At 32.1% G+C, this 19146-nt stretch overlaps 2 pseudogenes; both read left to right on the plus strand.

Moving 5' to 3' along the window:
• Window positions 1–5789: 5789 nt before the first annotated feature.
• Window positions 5790–18599, plus strand: LOC140672836 (uncharacterized; annotated as a pseudogene).
• On the plus strand, window positions 9140–10691 carry LOC140668288 (uncharacterized; annotated as a pseudogene).
• Window positions 18600–19146: the final 547 nt, after the last annotated feature.

Below are 19146 nucleotides of genomic sequence, written 5' to 3' on the forward strand. Positions count from 1 at the left end.
CCTCTTCATCTATCTTAAGATGAACTATGTATGGTTTATTGCGAATTTTATGTTTAGGACATATTCTTCCTTGAACAATACATATTATGTAGCAAATAAACACAACTCAAATTTTATAAGAATCTTTTATATTTTAAATTGTACAACGTCCATCTATTTTTTATTTTTTTTTTGTTTCTATGTACCGCCTTGTTTTATTTCACACCGCCGTGTTATACCCGCTCGACCAACTTCGCGCGCTACAATTCGGCCATTCTGATAAATGTTTGACCTCTCAAACTCAAGGTATAAATTAATAGAACAATGGCAAATAAAATTAAAATATACTTAAACATATCAAGAAAATCTTAATAAAATTATTACAGGTTGAATTTAAAATATAAACATATAATAATAATAATGACCGAAATAATATAATTAATATTTTATAATATTAATTTTTATAATATATCAAAACTGTAATTGATTTAAGTAATTTAAGTATTTTTTTCTGCTATCCATGGGCGCATGTTACTGACATCCCATGTACCAATATACAGTCGTTGAGTTTTGACACCCCGAAGGATCTGAAATAATATATCTATTATTTCGCAATATTTTTGAAGTTTTATACGGACCACAGAATTGCGGAATCAATATCTTATTAAAACCAGGTGTGCAATCGAAATTTCGAATCATCACTAAGTCACCCTCTTCATATTTTCTGGGTGCTTTATGTCGACGGTCATAATCTTTCTTTTGACGCTGTTGTGAAAGACAAATACGAATAACGGTTTGATCTCGAATAGTATCAAGATTTCTAGAGATTTGAGAATCCGCAGTAATTTCTAAAAGATCCTTAAGGTTATCTGTACAAGGACCACGTTGATCGATACCAAAAACTAACTGACTAGGGCTTTTCCCCGTAGACCGATTTACAGTATTATTAATTGCATATTCTACTTCAGGTAATATTTTATACCACTGTCGGTTTTCTTTATCCGATAATTTAGCTAAACAGGGAGTTATAATTCTATTAATACGTTCAGCCTGATCATTAGCTTGAGGTGATCCTACTGCAATCTTTATATGTCGTATATCCTTTTCTTTTAGGGAATCTTCAAAATCTTGTGAGGTGAAAGCACTACCACAATCAGAAATAATTACTTTTGGTTTATTATAACTTTGGAAAAACTGTTGCAAACAACAAATAGTCTTTTTTGTATTTGTGGTCTTAGTGGCAAATAATCTAACAAATTTAGAGAAAGCATCCACAATTAATAAAATATATTTTTTAAATAACATTTGATTATCCACTGGCCCAAAATGATCAATATGTATTGTTTAAAATGGAAGATTTCCTTTCGGAATTGGATGTAAATATCCTTCAAGTTTACCAGATATAGGCGAAAATGATATACACTTTAAACAATATTGTACATGTTTTTCACATTTCTCGCGAATTTGAGGAAACTAATACGTACATCGAATAACTTCGATCATTTTATCAGGTCCAACATGACCCATTTCATTATGATAACGAAACAAAACATGTTTTTCCATTTGTTCAGGTACAAGAAATAAAAGATTTGCACCATGCTTTTTATAAACTAATCCATTATGTAATTCATATTGATGATCGTCTGCCGATTCGAGTTTCTTTACAATATTTTGAATTTTAGAATCTTGACTCTGTAGAACAACAAGATTCCACTCAAATGGATTATCGTCAATTACCAAAATTCCAAACGACCTGCTCAATGCGTCAACATGAATCATTTTAGAGCCCGATCTATGAATTACTTTAAGATCATAGTTTTGGAGTTCGAGACACCATCTTGCTATACGTGCATTAAGATCACGTTTTTCTAGTGTTCGAGTGACCGCACTACAATCTGAAATAATTACAAAAGGTATGTCTTGTAAATAAATGCGAAATCTACGTAAAGCATACACAATAGCTAAAGTTTCCAACTCAAAACTATGATATCGTGTTTCAGCTTCAGTAGTTCTTCGACTAAAATAAAATACGGGATGCATTTTATTGTCATTCTGCTTTTGCATCAGAATTGCTCCGAACATGAATACTTGCATCACAGTGTAATTCCGTAGTTTTTGGATTATATACAGCTAAAATTGGCACTTCTACTAATTTATTTTTTAACATTACAAATGCGTTTCGTTCACATTCTCCAAATTTAAACGTAATATTTTTTTAGAAGGTGATATAATGGTCGCGCAATAATAGAAAAATCTTTAATAAACCTTCGAAAATATGAAGCTAATCCAACAAAAGAATGGACTTCTTTAATTGTCTTGGGTTCAGGGAAATTCTGTACTGCTATAACACCCCTATCTGTAGGTTGTATTCCCTCCTTCGATACCTTATAACCTAAATATCCCATCTCCGTGGGAATATTTAGGTACTTGTTTCAATAAATTCTTCCTTCTGCACGCACACAGCAGTACTAATATGCACACAGCAATATTCGTCTCGTACGCACACAGCAGTACTAGATTCTTATACCCCACTTCTGAATTTGTAGCAAATAAACACAACTCAAATTTTATAAAAAATCTTTTATATTTTAAATTGTACAACGTCCATCTATTTTTTTTTATTTTTTTTTTTTTGTTTCTATGTAACACCGCCTTGTTTTATTTCACACCGCCGTGTTATACCCGCTCGACCAACTTTGCGCGCTACAATTGGACCTTCTCGTTTTAGTTCCACATATCCTATAACATTATCTCCATATTCTTCACGCTTTGATCTAATGCAAACAAATTTTATTAATTTATATTTGTATGTTTTGACATTTCTGTCGTTATAAATGCTTTATTATTACATGTTTTAAAGATTTAGTGTGTCAATATTTCCAGATTATTTAATTTAGTAGTTAATATATATTTTTTACAAACAGTAATTTAATGTTTTATTAATACACACATATCCCAGCAAACACAGAATATAATTATTATATACCTGAAGATAACATGCAATATAACAGAAGTTATATGTTATTAATATTGATGTTACATAATTTTTTTTGTAACTGAAATATAACTGTGTTTTAAAACAGTTATATTTGTTTGCTATTTACTGGTGATAACAGTATAATAGCAATATAACTAAAATATTACATGTTATATAACAAGTGTTACATTAGTATTACTTTAATATTGTATAACATGTAATATGTGTGCGCGCGTCATATATTTTTGGCGTGCAACAAATATCGCGTCGCGCATGTGTGAACAGTGACTTACCATATTTACTGAGTCTTTTCCGCCTTTGGTCCTTTACGAAAGAACGCGAAGAACGACATTCATCGTTATATCAAAGGTAATCCTTATTTTTTTTAATAAATAACCAGTACATATATGTAGAACACACGTACAACATTAAATTAATTAAAATTTTTGTATTCTTTTTTACTCATATTGTTTTGATATCTTGATAAACTGCCATTTGAAAAATCTAGGTTATTTTCCAAGAACGGTTACGTTGCAACGTAAATTTTTTATTTAGTTCTAAATTTTATTACATATTAAAATTTATGAGTTAGCATTTGTACATTTTTTGCTGATTTTTATACATTATAAGCTTTAAAATGTATTAAGAAAAATATTTCATCTCATTTCATGCGTGAACTGCTACCGGTTAATCAGCACTTGTTAATATATCTCATCGATAAACTATAATTAAATGTATTAAATAAGAGAAAATACACTCTCATATTTGTTATTTGATTAAAAATAAAGCATTAAACAATTTATAGAAATAGCAGTCAATGTTTTATATCTAATTTGGTTTAGAGATGCATTATAGCTTCTATTAATGTTATAAAAATAAATATTTATAACATTCATATTTATAACATATATTTATGTTATAAATAGACATCATATATTCAAAATCATAAATTATAATTGTTTGTAAGTATTATTATTATATATGTACGTAATTGAAATGTCTCGTTGCAGGATTCCTCAGATCTCAAATTGAAGCAAAGGCAAGGACTTGAAGCAAATAGGATATTGAAGCAAAAGTTGCCTCGACAGTTTGACATTGAGAATTACATGTAAGTAATAACATATCAAATAATATCTATAAGAAAAAGAGAGAGAAACGAAATATACATTCTAGAAATATACATTAATTCTTGAAATTATCTCTTTTTCCCATTAAAATTCACTTTATTTGTATTATTATTGTAAATATCAAATTCATCTAAAATTTTTTTCCAAATTTATGATAAAAGAAAGTAATATTGAAATAAAATTTAAATTTAAGTTTAAATTAGTACAATGATCTATTAGTATGATAATATTTCAATTAGTTACGATAATATTACAGTCTATAAATATTGATATTTTCTATCTCTTTCTCTCTTGTTGTCATTTTTTCTATTATAATTAACTCTAATAATTGAAAAAATGATGTATGAAATAATAACATATGAATTATGTAAAAATCATGCATTTACTAGAAATAGTTTATTATATTAAATAATACTTTTTTGCACACTTATACTTATATCGTAAATTTGCTTTTAAATATCAAAATATGTAATTTATTCTTAACTTTTGTGTAATATCTTTAAAATACTCAATATTAATTCAATATTAATTGACTCATGTTGAAATAAATTCTTGAGATTTAAATTTGTATAAAAATATTAATTATTTTTTAAATGTATATTTAGTATTTTTATATGCAAAACGATCTGATGATGTCATTAAAAATTAATCGCATAAATTAATTTAAATAAATATAGATACAAAGACATAGGGAATTTATTTTTAGCAAGGGTCAATCACTGTTTAACATAATATCTACTGAGTGAGACATTGATATTTTCTCTCACAATGAACACTATATTACATAGTTTACTAGAAAAACTCTTATAGATTGACGCTAGCATATTTTCAAAATATTATTCCAGATTGTTTTCTTATAACTTTAAGATTTTTTCATTCCATTTATTCTATTAATTATCTGTAGAAAAAAAATTCAGAGTATAATGTGCAGCATTTTATTGTATCATATTCTTTATATATTTTAGTAATATATATATATATATATATATATATATGCTTGTTCAGGTTCAGATATAACATATACTACGTCCAACATGCCTAAAGATATTCGGTATTTATCGAAAAGGCGAAAGAATCAAATTATCAATCGAGATTTAAATAGTTGTGAAAATAACATTTTATTTGAATTCACTTTACCAATTTTATCATCTAGTATAATAGAACAAGCGGAAAATATTAATGTAAATTCTGATAAAATTTCTTGTAGAAATAGTATATCATTTGAACATAGAAATTTGAATATTGAAGATATACATCAATCGGAGGAATTATCAATAGGGTCGCAGTTTGAAAGCAATGAAATATGTCCTGATCCACAAGATAATATATCTGAAAACAATGAAATATGTCCTCCTGATCTACAAGATAATATATCTTTGGCAGATTTTTTCAAGTGTAACAATGAACAAAGCTTACAAGAAGACTTGCAGAAGTTAATTATAGAATATAGAGTATGCCTCACAGTATTGCTATTGAGCTATTTCGAATATTAAAAAAACATGGGCACACAGAATTGCCTAGTGATGTTACGAGTTTTATTTAAGTCACCACGTAACGTATCCGTAAAATGTTTGAGTAAAGGTCGTTATGTACATTTTGGTCTTATTTCTGCTTTGAAACGGTCCATAGAGAGTTATTCCAAATTTATTAAGACAAGTGAAATTAAAATCAATGTAGGTTTACTAATTTCTAAGAGTTCTAGTAGTCAATTTTGGTCTATCATGGCCTCGATTGAAGGTATTAGTATTCATACATTACCATTTATAATCGATATGTATCATGGCAGGTGCAAACCGAGCGATGCAAATGAGTTTCTTACTAGTTTTGTTAATGAATTTATGTTCCTCTCTGAAAATGGCATAATTGTATGTAATAAGAAATATAAAGTGAGTATTAATGCAATATTATGTGATGCTCCAGCAAAATCATTTGTTACCTATACGAAAGGACATACAGGATATTTTTCATGTTCAAAATGCATACAAGAAGGTGACTTTCTTAACAGTAGAGTAATTTTTCCAGAAATAAATAACACCTATGAATGATTCGTTTAAGAATAGACTTCAAAGTGAACATCACATAGGCGATTCTATATCAGAAAAGCTTGGTATCGGAATGATTTCACAAATTCCTCTAGATTACATGCATCTTGTGTGCTTGGGTGTTACAAAACGGTTGTTGCAATTGTGGGAATTAGGATTAGGGGAAAAAAATAATAGATTAAATCCGGAAAATATTAATTCAATTTCACAATATCTAATTTATATTAAACACTGCATTCCATCTGAGTTTGCAAGGAAACCTAGAACGTTAGTCGATATTGATAGATAGAAAGCTAAAGAATTCCGTCAATTTTTATTATATACCGGGATAGTAATTTTGAAATCGATCATACCTTCGATTTGATATAATTATTTTCTTTGTCTTAGTGTTGCAATAAGAATAATGGCTGATCCGCAAATGTGTACAACATTTCTTGCATATGCACATTCATTATTATTATGGTTTGTTTCCTATTACGGGACTATTTATGATGACGAATATTTGTCACATAACGTTCATAATCTTATTCATATTTCTAACGATATACAAACCTTTGGCTGTCTTGATAACATCAGTTGTTTTAAGTTCGAAAATAACAGGGTTGGGGAAGTTAATTTTTTTTTTTAACTAAGTTAAGTTGAAAGTTAATTGGCAATAAATTAAATAAGTTAACATTGAAAGTTAAAAACAAAAACTAACTTAGTTAAAAGTTAAGTTAAAAAGTTAAAAATTAAAATTAAAAGTTAATCTTAATTATATAAAACTACATTTTTTGCATAATTAATATTTTAATTGATATTTTAATTTAGGCTATAATAAAAAGATATAGTAGAAAATGTAGAAAATATATTTTTCTTTCTTATAAATTACAAAAGACTAGCTTTTTATTATTTTTTATTTTTCTTTATATATTATTAATTGGTAAATTACATTATTAATTAACATTATTAAAATATGTATAAAATACAAAGGAAAGATATAAAATACAAGAAAAAGGCAGAATATTTTTATTAAATAAATATTTTTATTAAAATATAATATTAATTATAAATACTTATAAATTATTGGTTAATTTTAAATAGAGTTCTTTTAAAGTCCCTAATTTATTTCTCTCCCAAGCACTCTAATAATTCTTTATCTAATAACAAATCGATACATATAAACAAATAAAATATCTTTAATATATATATATATATATATTTTATACATTACGATCATCAATTTTCATATGACTTTGATATTAATAAATTATTTATTAACTGATATAAAAAAAAGTTAATAAGTTAAGTTAAAATTAACTAGTGTAAAGTTTAAAGTTTATGGCATTTAAAATTAACTAAGTTAAGTTAAAAGTTATTAACTTTTTAATTTTTTAACTTTTTAACTTAACTTTTAACTATTTAACTAGTTACTACCCAATGTTACGTCCTGTCAGCTCCACGTTTTTCCTCCCACGAACAATAATCGTCCGATCGGTCACAAAAAACGGGTCGCGCAATAAAAAAGAACCGTTATTATCAAATAATGTTTAGACCTACTAAAAACGATATCTAAACAAATACCGGAAGGGATCAATAACGAAATCCTCTAAACAACGAAACAGACAAACACAGCTGCATAATCTTAAGAAAGAAACAAATAATGCCGCTACGCACTGTCGGCTCCACGTCTTTACCTTCTATAAAGATAAAGCAATAATTGCCCGACCAGTCATAAGAGGGCCGCGGAACGAAAAAAATGTTTTAAACATTGAAATCGGTGTTCAAAGAAATGATCAAAAAGCACCGAAAGCGAGATCCCCTAAATAAATAATGAATAAAAACAGCCGCATAATCCCAGGAGATAACCAAATGAAGAATCTCCAAATTTCCTAAGAGGCCGTACAGAGCCCACCAATCAGCAACAATCAAAAATAAGGAGAAGAAGGATCACCGAACGACAGCTTTTACACGTCAAAATCTCAAAAATACTCCCGCCCAAATTGTTAACACGCCCTCAAGATTTAATATAAAAAGGGAAGACTCGCGCATTACGATCATTCCAAAATTTAAAATCAGTTGACAGTACATCAAATTCATTTCGGTCGCTCGCTGACTCAAGCAATTCATCTACACTACGGGAGTTCCGTTTACGTCTCAAAACTATTAGAGTCAGTGCTCAACAAGACGACCCGCCGAGTAAGACCACAACTACACCAGCAGCTAGGACGCAACCAATCTGCCTAAGTAGTAAGTTTAATTTCCTTCTCTTTTGTTTTTTTTTCCTCTCATCGTCTCTTTTCCCCTTTATTCAACCTTATTCTTTATTTAAAATGCCTAAAATCGCGCCGACCCGTCGATTCTCGCGAGCCAACCGAGACCATAGATCGGACGACACGACCGTGTGCGAAATCGCGCCGTAACATACATAAAACTGTTCGTAAATCTTTATTATTATTTTTTTTTTCTTATTATAAACTATTGTACAAATACCAACCAGAATAAAATCTTTAGACACGCACTCGTTCCCCTTCTTTTCTGGTTGATGACTTCCGTACTTTTGTAACACCCGCGATCCACAAACACAAACACACTCACACACACTCATACAAATAATTTTAAGGCGGATTTGATAATATCAATAAAGTTATATGTATAATGGTAGGGATCAATTGAATAAATGTTAATTTAAAAATTAAATGATCGGTAAACTTATTTAACTCCCTCACTCCCTCCACGCGAAAGATCACACAAGGTCCCGTCCCGCGTAAAAGAGATTCGATTCTCTTACCAAAAAGGGACCACTGAGAGAGCGTTCGCATAACAGATAACGACATAATAACGACACCCGTCGTTTACCTGTTTGCTAACCTGCAGCTCGCTCGACCGAGTCACTCGTCGATAAGACTTTTGACATCGGAACAGTTCCTGTTACGCCCTTCCTCTGACCCATCCTTTCTACGAGCCTGGACGTAACATACTGAAAAATTGAGGGCTCGTCCGGGATTGATTGAAATGTGTGATCTTAAGCTGGAATGAGTAAAAGGACTAGAGGGCAAACCGATAAAGACGAAGTAGAACGAAATTTTCAATTAGCGCTAGAGAAACACAAACGGCCGAAATTCGATAAACCAGAACCACCTTACACTTCAACACCTACTACATCTACTTCCACACGATCTCCGAAAATTATTAATTTTTCTTCAATCGAAGTAACCACTGAGACAAGTAGTGAAAAACATTCCTATACTAGTGGCATGCCTGATAGCGATATTTCTGTAAACGACGCCGAATATAAAATTGAAATAGAGTTAGAAAATTTTTACGATAACACCATGACGCAGAATAATCCTTTCGCTACTCTTAAATACGCGATCGAGGCCGTTCCTTATTTTGACGGTCAAAATATTCCGTTAAATTATTTTATCGAGGGATGTGAAGAAGCAAAATCTATGCTATCTAAAGAAACAGAACCACAGCTAACAAGAATAATAAGAACGAAAATAATCGGTGAAGCCCGTCGCACGATACAAGATCAAAATTTTGATAGCGTTTCACAATTAACCACTTACTTAAAGCAGATATACGGGCCAACTAAAAATATTTATCAATTGCAAGAAGAATTAGGGTGTATATATCAAAAGGGCGACGAAAATGTAGTAACATACACAAACAGAGTTAAATTCTTAGGAAAACAAATTTTAGAAGCATATAAAACCGCAGGAAATATTGCCGTTGATCAGAGTATTAAGGCATCATTAGAAAAAGACATGAACAAATGCTTCATTAAAGGATTAAAACCAGAAATCGAGCAAAGAATCTCGAAAACTTTAGAAGTAGATGCGACAGTAGCCGACGCTCTAAGAATAGAGAGAGAGCTTCGGGAAATGACAGAATTACGACAGGGAACGGACCACTCAGGAAGACAAAGGAACGCCAGCTCAAGAGAAATCTGTCAAATCTGTTATAAGCAAGGGCACGTGGCCAATGACTGCAGAAAATATTTACAGGTATCTCAGACCACTAACAACCGCACAGATTTAGGAAACGGACATTTTAATCTGCCAGATTTGCAAAAAACGAGGACACACCGCGGACAAGTGCCGGTATCGCGACCCTCAAGTCCGTCGGTCGGTCAATGTAATACAAGAAAAATTAATTACATGTCAATTATGTTCGAAATCCGGTCACAATGCAAAAATTTGTCAACAAGGTAACGTGAACAATACAGCTAACAGAATTTCAATAATTTGTCAATGGTGCGAAAAACCTGGACATTCAGCTAATAACTGTTGGAGGAAACAAAATGAAAATCGGCTAAAGATCACGTGTCAAATTTGTAATAATTACGGACATATTGCAAAGGATTGCCGATCCAGCATGAACCAACAGGGAAGAACCGGAAACTCATTGTTTTGTCGATACTGCAAGGAACAAGGACACCTTCTAGAAAATTGCCAAGTGCGCCTTACTAACAATCAAAAGAAAAACAAGGCACAGGGAAACTACAATGGCCCCTCGACATCGGGTGCGCAGCAGGGGCCCGAACAAGAAAAGCGCCCACACAAAACTCAAGTAGTCAAGTAGGTAAAACCGAAACAAAAATAAGACCCGTAACCGTAAATCTCGACAAACAGAGTCGCGTGCCTATCGTCCAAATAACCAAAAGTGACACGATTAAGATAATTTTTATGTTAGAGACAGGATCCGGACCAAACGTTATCAAAGAAAATTTTATACCTGAAAGAATAAGTATTAACTGTACGAACATCTTAAAATTAAACGGTATAAATAATTATCCTGTTTACACTCTGGGCGAAATTACGCTAATTCTCTTCGAAAGACCGGTTACTTTCCATATCATTTCTAACTATTTCCCAATCTCGCAATCTGGGATTCTCGGAAATGATTTTTTCGAACAAACCTCGTCGAAAATCGATTACGCCCAAGAACATTTAAACGTTTCCGGAATAAACATACCTTTCTTGTCACCTGAAACTATTACAGTGGCTCTCCGTTCCGAATCAGTATTTTATGTAAGAGTGGAAAACCCAGAGATAAAAGTCGGATATATACCAAGAGTAAAAATAGCACCTGGAATTCATTTAGGAGATACTATCGTTGAAAACATCGATGGAAAAGCATATTTAAACATTATAAGCACTCTGGATGAAGAAATGGAAGTTCAAGTTCCTACCTTACGCTTGAAATCTTTAAGCGATCTATTCAACAATCACGAACCAGAGGAAACTTTAACTAATCCAACGGAAGAAGAATTTACAAATAACGAAATAAAAAACGAACAAAATCAACAAAATCCTACCATCGAAGAAACTCATTATGAAGACGAAGAAGAAAAAATTAATCAAGAAGAAATTGAAAATAATAATAAAAATAAAATTGAGAGGGAAATTAAAAACATCAATAATTCAAAATTTTCCGGAGAGAAAAGTTACCAAATCTCTCCTAAAAATCTCGAAGGTCCAACCATCCTCGGAGGGGGAAGTTACCAAACCTCTCCTAAAAAATTAACTAATTCCAAAATCTCCAGAGGTTACCAAGCCTTCCAAAAGGGAGATAATTCTAGGATTTCGGAGGGAAGTTTCCAAACTTCGAAAATCCTAGCTTCATCGATTACGAGGAGGGAAGTTACCAAACCTCATTACGTGATTTGACAAAAACCTATAAGGGAAGAAGTCCTTTATTCTTCCCAGATTTTAAATTTATGCAGGTTGGACTACTTACAGAAACAAATAAAATTAAATCAGAAACCTCTCATGTTACCAAAGAAGAGCATTTTAAAGGAGCTCAAGAAAATAATTCAAATGAAAGAAAATCTTTAAAAATTAAGTACAAAAATAAACCGTCGTCAGAAGTTTCTTCCCTTTTATTAAATCAATCTCAAGAAATTATAAAAAATTCCAAAGCTACGCGCAAATCAAAACATAAAGAAAGTTCACCAATCAAGAGTGAAAAATGTTTAACAATCACCGAAGAAGAAAAGGACGGTCGACTCACCGAAATTATACAATCATTAAGATTGGAACATTTAAACGGAATCGAGAGAGACAGTATAATAAAGTTAATAACGGATAGTCAAAATAGATTCTATATTCCGGGAGAAAAATTAACTGCAACGCACGTGATACAACATAAAATACCAACCACAGACAATCAACCTATAAATACTCGACAATACCGTTTTCCTCAGACGCATAAGGAAGAAATAAATAAACAGGTAGAGGAACTCGTTGAAGGAGGAATCGTAAAACATTCACAGTCTCCATACAATACTCCCATATGGATAGTACCAAAAAATAAGGATTCAAAAGGAAATAAGCGATGGAGAATGGTTCTAGACTTCCGCGCCTTAAATGATAAAACCATTGGGGACGCATATCCGTTACCAAATATTGTCGATATATTAGATCAATTAAAAGGAGCGCGATATTTTTCGATATGCGATTTAGCATCCGGATTTCACCAGATTAAAATGGATCCTGAAGACTGTCATAAAACAGCTTTTACAACCCCTTATGGACCCTATGAATTCGACCGGATGCCTTTCGGTCTAAAAAACGCACCTGCTACTTTCCAACGCCTAATGGACTTAGTATTAACTGGGTTACAAGGACAAGAATTATTCGTCTACATGGACGATATCGTTATCTACGCTACTTCTTTAGAAGAACATGAAAGAAAATATAACGCTTTAATAGAACGACTCCGTAAGGCTAATCTAAAATTGCAACCAGATAAATGCGAATTTTTGAAAACAGAAGTAACGTATCTAGGACACGTAATTAGCAGGGACGGAGTAAAACCAGATCCGAAAAAATTAGAAGCAGTACAACAATTTCCAAGACCCGAGACGCCGAAAAACATTAAACAATTCTTAGGATTTGCAGGATATTATAGACGATTTATACCAAATTTTTCCCAATTTGCCAAACCATTAACAATATTATTGAAAAACGATACCCACTTTGAATGGACACCTGTACAAGAAGAATCTTTTCAATTTTTAAAACAAAAATTATGTGAGGAACCAGTATTACAGTATCCAGATTTTTTTAAACCGTTTATTTTAACTACAGACGCCTCTGGAATAGCTGTGGGCGGCATATTATCGCAGGGAGAAATAAATAAAGATCGCCCCATAGCATATGCCTCACGAACTTTAACAGACAATGAATTAAAATACGACCCTTACGAGAAGGAAGCATTAGCTATCGTCTACTGCGTTAAACATTTTCGACCTTATTTATACGGAAGGAGATTCACTCTAGTTACAGATCATAAACCATTAATGTGGTTTAAGAACGCGCAAGATGCAAATATGCGAATACTGCGCTGAAGATTAAAATTATCAGAATACGACTATGATGTCATATATAAAGCTAGGAAAACTAACGTAAACGCAGATGCATTATCACGAAATCCTGTAGATTTTCAAGGAACAGATTGTAAAATTATGAAAAATAAAATTTTAAACCCAGATAACCTAAGAGACGCAGAAATAATTTCCAGAATGTTAGATGAATCAGATAACGAAGAAGAAGAAGATGATGATTTTACTTTACGCTTCTCAGACAACGAAACAGACAATGAGATAGATAAAATAGAATACGAAATAAACGAAACAGACCAAACAATCGATACAGATACATTACCCTGCACACTCGAAAAATTAAATAAAATTCCCGAATCACAGATTACTCAAAATAAAATACAAACAAGAAGTCAAACAGCAAGATTAGATTTTAAACAAAACGAAATGATTAAAAAACTTCCTAATAACAACACGAAAGAACCTGAAGAAAGAAATGACCCACCGGATAAAGACAACGATACCGAAGAAGAAGACGAAGAGGAAATTATCAACCAAAATCTAAAATCACGGAAAATAAAACCTCACCTTCAAAAATTACGCGGACTTAATGTCATAGAATCCCGCGAACTATTATTCCTACGAAAAGACAACGTAGCATATTTCGTCGACACTAACGGGAACCCTTTGGATTCTGGTTCACAAAAACTCTTCGAGAGAAACGAGTTACCAAACCTAAGGTCCCTTACCTTAAACGAACCTAAGGTCATAAAACATAAAAGTTTTTACCACATAGCCTTACCTGTTAGCGAAACGCAACAGGAAGGACCAACGCTAACTCTAAACCGAATTGTCGCCTCTGTAACTAATTTGCGCGATATAAGTAAAGAATTAAATTTAGGAACAATTAGTATTGCAAGGACTGAAATGATCAATAATGTACCGTGGAGTAATATTAAATCATCACTACAGTTAACATTCTTCGATGCACCAACTAAAATAATTATTTGCAACGGATTAATTAAATATCCTCCTAAAGACTTACGACCTATTATTATCGGAGAAATGCACTGTCTACCTACGCAGTGGGAGGACATCGTGGTGTCACAAAAACATATAACAGAATCAAGCATAACTATTACTGGGAAAATTTAAAACTAGACGTTCAACAATACATTCAACAATGTTTACAATGCCAATTAAAAAAACTCGTTCGAGTTAAAACTAAACAACCAATGATAATCACACGCCAGGATCTTCCTTCGATAAAGTTGCAATGGATATTGTAGGACCACTACCGAAAACCGAAAGAGGCAACGAATATATTTTAACGTTACAAGACCAATTAACAAAATTTTGCATGGGAGTACCGTTACTAAATCAAACTTCCGAAACCATTGCAGAAGCTTTTGTGGATAGATTCATCTGCATACTCGGAGCACCGAAGGCAGTATTGACAGACCAAGGACGGAACTTTGTTAGTGATTTAATGAAGAAGGTTGCCAAATTATTCAGAATTCGCAAATTTCGCACAACTGCCTTTCATCCTCAATCAAACGGGTCACTAGAACGATCACATCACGCATTAGGAGAATATCTGAAACAATATGCAAATGAACAAAAAGAATGGGATAGATGGATCAGTCTCGCGATGTTTAATTATAATACCAGCGTACACGAGGCAACTAAACACACTCCATACGAACTAGTTTTCGGTAAAATAGCGAGAATTCCATCAAACGAACCTCTCGCATCAGAAGATAAATTAGCAAGCTACGACGAATACTTAATAAATCTAGCCACACAGTTACATACGATTCAAAGAAACGCGCGCGATAACGTCATACAGGTAAAAATTAAATCAAAAACCCATTATGATAAGAAAATCAACCCACAAAAATTTAAACCGGGACACCAGGTATTTTTGTTAAAAGGCCCGAAACCAGGTAAATTCGGAGATCAATATACTGGACCTCACGAAGTTTTAGAAATCTTAAATAAAAACAATGTAAAAGTTAGGATAAAGAAAAATAGTCGAATTGTACATCCGAATCGGTTGCGAATATCACATATCAGACCAAATGTTAATTAATTATATGCACTTTCAGATCGATTCCAGAATTAGGAAAATTGTTGCAATAATAACAATGTTAATGATTAAATTTTATCAAACACACGGAATAATAAGCTACGATTGTGGATCCCCTGCAACAAATTTAACTACTTTATCGCTATTACGTCAATTAAAATAAGGATTAGAAAATACATATGTACATGTATACAATAGTGATAATAATAATAATAATAATAATAAAAAAAAATATATATATATATAAAAATCTCACTTTCTTTATATATTTGCCCAATTGATTAACATAAAAATAAAAGAAAAAATTTTTTATATATAGTTATATATGTATATATATATATATATATATATATATACCTCAGACCCACAATATTACATAACAACATTATTCTATAGTATTACATATACATTGCATGATTACGTTAACATATGTATTATATCATTATAAGATAGTTTAATATCCACGTATAAAAAAAAATGCAAAACAATCTTGCTTAATAGTTTAATTCCACAAACAGCATAAAAATACTTAACTATTATTCCTTCGCTGAGAGCAATAAAATGTCACCCGGGAAAACAAAGATCTAAACCTTCGACGATGGTCAAGGAAACGTAATACAACACTCCTTTGGCTTTTCTTTTCTCTTTCTTAAAACGTAAGAGGAGATAGTTTTGCATTTTAACATTAAAAAAAAAAATGTGTAAAAGGAAGACGAAAGAAATAGGAAGAGGTTTTGGAGGTTGCCTTTTTCTTTCCTCTTTTTTTCTTTATAAACAAACAGCGTGCGAAAACATAAACACATAAGCAAACCTAAACGAAATTTGTGGAAGAGAAAAACATATCTCTCCCCTTTTTCTGCAAATGTTGGGTTTCTCCCCAACATTTGTCTAAGGCCGGGGGTGTTACGTCCTGTCGGCTCCACGTTTTTTCTCCCACGAAATGAACAATAATCGTCCGATCGGTCACAAAAAACGGGTCACGCAATAAAAAAGAACCGTTATTATCAAATAATGTTTAGACCTACTAAAAACGATATCTAAACAAATACTGGAAGGGATCAATAACGAAATCCTCTAAACAACGAAACAGACAAACACAGCTGCATAATCTTAAGAAAGAAACAAATAATGCCGCTACGCACTGTCGGCTCCACGTTTTTCCTCTCACGAAAATGAAGCAATAATCGCCCGACTAATCATAAAAGGGATCACGCGACGAAAAATATTTTAAAACATTGAAATCGATGTTCAAAGGAAACGATCAGAAAGGATCGATAGTGAGATCCTCTAAATGAATAAATCAACAAACACAGCTGCATAATCCTAAGAAAGAAACAAATAATGCCGCTGCGCACTGTCGGCTCCACGTCTTTACCTTCTATAAAGATAAAGCAATAATTGCCCGACCAGTCATAAGAGGGCCGCAGAACGAAAAAAATGTTTTAAACATTGAAATCGATGTTCAAAGAAATGATCAAAAAGCACCGAAAGCGAGATCCCCTAAATAAATAATGGATAAAAACAGCCGCATAATCCCAGGAGATAACCAAATGAAGAATCTCCAAATTTCCTAAGAGGCCGTACAGAGCCCACCAATCAGCAACAATCAAAAATAAGGAGGAGAAGGATCTCACCGAACGACAGCTTTTACACGTCAAAATCTCAAAAATACTCCCGCCCAAATTGTTAACACGCCCTCAAGATTTAATATAAAAAGGGAAGACTCGCGCATTACGATCATTCCAAAATTTAAAATCAGTTGACAGTACATCAAATTCATTTCGGTCGCTCGCTGACTCAAGCAATTCATCTACACTACGGGAGTTCCGTTTACGTCTCAAAACTATTAGAGTCAATGCTCAACAAGACGACCCGCCGAGTAAGACCACAACTACACCAGCAGCAAGGACGCAACCAATCTGCCTAAGTAGTAAGTTTAATTTCCTTCTCTTTTGTTTTTTTTTCCTCTCATCGTCTCCTTTCCCCTTTATTCAACCTTATTCTTTATTTAAAATGCCTAAAATCACGCCGACCCGCCGATTCTCGCGAGCCAATAGATCGGACGACACGACCGTGTGCAAAATCGCGCCGTAACATACATAAAACTGTTCGTAAATCTTTATTATTATTTTTTTTTTCTTATTGTAAACTATTGTACAAATACCAACCAGAATAAAATCTTTAGACTCGCACTCGTTCCCCTTCTTTTCTGGTTGATGACCTCCGTACTTTTGTAACACCCGCGATCCACACACACAAACACACACACACACACTTATACAAATAATTTTAAGGCGGATTTGATAATATCAATAAAGTTATATGTATAATGGTAGGGATCAATTAAATAAATGTTAATTTAAAAATTAAATGATCGGTAAACTTATTTAACTCCCTCACTCCCTCCACGCGAAAGATCACACAAGGTCCCGTCCCGCGTAAAAGAGATTCGATTCTCTTACCAAAAAGGGACCACCGAGTCACTCGTTGATAAGACTTTTGACATCGGAACAGTTCCTGTTACGCCCTTTCTCTGACCCATCCTTTCTACGGGCCTGGACGTAACAATAACTCTGGAAAATAATATGCAGAAAATTAAAAAAAAATTGCTTCAGTGTGGAAAATCTTTAGAAGAATTATCAAATCGTCTTCTTGAAGAAATGCAACAACCAATTACACAGTACCCTATTGTAAATTATCCGATAGTTGTTTATACTAGTAATAAAAAAATTTCTAGTATTAAATATGAAAATTTCAAAATTGCACTAACTGAAAATGATAAGTGTGCTTTGCTTAATGATAATTCTTTAGTTTTTATTTTGGATATAATTGAAGAAAAAAGTATATTATATTTTCATGCAAAAATGCTTTTTAAATCCAGAAATCCAGAAATCCATCTTTTTTTACTGTTCCATGTCCTTCGAAAAAATTGGGTATATTTGTAATTTTAAGCACAACTGCTTCGGAAAATATAATAATTCCAATCACAGAAGTAAAGAAGAAATGTTTATTATTAAAATCTGTGGATCAAAATAATTCTTATATTACAATTCCGCTACTTCACACTAATAATTAGATGCTGTACATTGCACGACAATGATTTGCTCCCTGGCCTCTCCCGCGGAGCAAGAAGAATGTGGAGAATAATCAATATGCATCAGTTATTCTTCACATTCCCTTTGTCCCGCGGGAAGAGCCACGGAACAAATCATTGTCATTGCAACGTATTCCTTCTTTCGTCTTGAGTAAATAAATACCTTCTGAATTTGGAGATGTGCAAGTTATATCGAGATAAAATTTTGAATTTTGGTGAGTTATATTTACAAATATGCCGTATTAATATTTAATTTTTTAATTTTACAATATTTTATTTATTTAAATTTTATATGATTATAAGCAAAATTGTAAAATTATAATTTTGATTAACTGAGTTCTGTTAACACAAAAAATAATTATCTTAAAAAAATTTATTTTTTATTTTTTATTTATTAATATAAAATGAAAAACTTTGATATTACATTTATCGTGTACAAATTTTTACATTAAAACATAATTATAATATTCTTTTTTTCAAAATAATGTTTTTTCTCAATATGATACTTGATGTCATATATTTACTTTGT

This window comes from Anoplolepis gracilipes, chromosome 1 (genome assembly GCF_047496725.1).
Source record: "Anoplolepis gracilipes chromosome 1, ASM4749672v1, whole genome shotgun sequence".
NCBI classification, from domain to species: domain Eukaryota; kingdom Metazoa; phylum Arthropoda; class Insecta; order Hymenoptera; family Formicidae; genus Anoplolepis; species Anoplolepis gracilipes.